General features: G+C 35.2%; 1 pseudogene; it reads left to right on the forward strand.

The window, feature by feature from the left end:
- Positions 1–486: 486 nt before the first annotated feature.
- Positions 487–705, forward strand: LOC117024198 (SNRPN upstream reading frame protein-like; annotated as a pseudogene).
- Positions 706–1,914: the final 1,209 nt, after the last annotated feature.

Genomic DNA, 1,914 nt, shown 5'->3' on the forward strand with positions numbered 1-1,914 from the left:
GATGAAAACTACCAAAATAAAAAAGAAAATCTGAAAAAAAATGCAAGAAAAGGTCAAGAAAATCTCCTGGAACATAGAGCAAAAAGACCAAAAGACAGAAAATATGAGGGAAAAATGTTAAGAGAGGTAGAATCAACTATCTTCAACAGAAGTTCCAGAAACAGAGAACAGAGAAAAAAATTGTAAAAATAATAGAAGAACATACCCCAGGATTGACATAAGGTGTAAAACTTCAGATTGAAAGGGCCTATTAAATACAGAATAGGATGAATTTTTTAAAAATATTCATACCTAGACATTTTGTCAAATTTCAGAACACCATGGATAAAGAGAACACACTAAAAGCTTTTGGTGGGAAGGGTTGGAGGAACAGGTTAATACAAACAAATTTTAATTTCTGGGGATCCCATTGCCACGTGAAGTGCAATGGAGTAGAATGGAGCAGCTGTGGGAGATATTCTGTCCAGGAGAGTGGCCGGTGGTGCAATGGAGCAGGCCAGGGACCACTTACAACTGAGAGAGACTACAGAACAGCACATGCCAGAGGTGGAAATCCTAGTCAAACACAGAAGAACAGAAGGAAAGCCTCATTGAGCAATGAAGAATATCTGTTGTACCTGAGGCAATCTAGCAAATGCCTGTGGTGAATATCCAGGTGGTGAACTGAGATAGGTATTCTTAGCTGGGACACAAAGAGATGGTTAAAGCAGTATTGGAACATCAAAATAATGCAGTATTGAAACATCAACTTTTCTAAAAAACTTTGTATTAGTTTCCTAGGGCTGCTATAACAAATCACCACAAATTTGATGACTTAAAACAACAGAAATTTATTCTCTCAGTTCAGAAGCTGGAAGTCTTAAGTGATGGTGTCAGCAGCGTTGGTTCCTTTATGGAGGCTCTAAGGGAGGTACCGTCCCATCTCTCCCTCCTAGCTTCTGGTACCCTGTTTCCCCGAAAATAAAACCTAACCGGAAAATAAGCCCTAGCATGATTTTTCAGGATGACATCCCCTGAACATAAGACCTAATGCATCTTTTGGAGCAAAAATTAATATAAGACCCGCCCGGTCTTATTTTCGGGGAAACACAGTAGGTGGTTTGGCAATTCTTGTCATCCTTCGGCATCATTCCAATAGCTACCTTTACCTTCACATAATTTTCTTCTCTGTTCTATGTGTCCTTTTCTGTCGCTTAAAAGGACTTTCATTGGATTTAGGGATCACCCTAATCCAATATGATTTCATCTCAGTCTTTACCTTAATTACATCTGCAAAGACCCTACTTCCAAATAAGGTTACATTTGGGGGTTCTGAATTTTGGGGGAACATTATTCAATCCACTATGGGCTTAACATAACCTAAATAGATAAATATACTATGTTCCTGAATAGGAGGACTTAATATTTTAAATATATTATTTTGTAATTACTAAAATAAAATGCTAAATAACACAAATTAAATGAAGAGATAAAATAAAATAAAAACATAACTACTATAAAAGGAGACGGGAAGGAGGAATAAAGACAAGATGAAACCAATGAAAACAAATAGAAGATGGCAGACTGAAACCCAATTATATCAATAAGCTCTTTAAAAATAAGTGGATATCAGACAGTTTCTTGGAAAAGACTAAATTATATATTGCTCATTAGAAACACATTTAAACATAAAGACACAGAAAAATTGAAAGCATAAGGTTGGAAAAAAGACATAACATGCAAACACTAATTAAAAGAAAGCTGGTATGACTATATTTATGAGATAAAATGTACTTTCAGGCAAGAAGTTTTATTAGAGATAAGGAAGAATATTTCATAGTAATAAAAGGGTTGGTTCAATAGGAAGACCAAACAATGTTACATTTACGTAGACATAATAACACAGCTTAAACATATATAAAGCAAAATTTAAGT

The sequence above is a fragment of the Rhinolophus ferrumequinum genome, chromosome 6 (assembly GCF_004115265.2).
Source record: "Rhinolophus ferrumequinum isolate MPI-CBG mRhiFer1 chromosome 6, mRhiFer1_v1.p, whole genome shotgun sequence".
In the NCBI taxonomy this organism is placed as follows: domain Eukaryota; kingdom Metazoa; phylum Chordata; class Mammalia; order Chiroptera; family Rhinolophidae; genus Rhinolophus; species Rhinolophus ferrumequinum.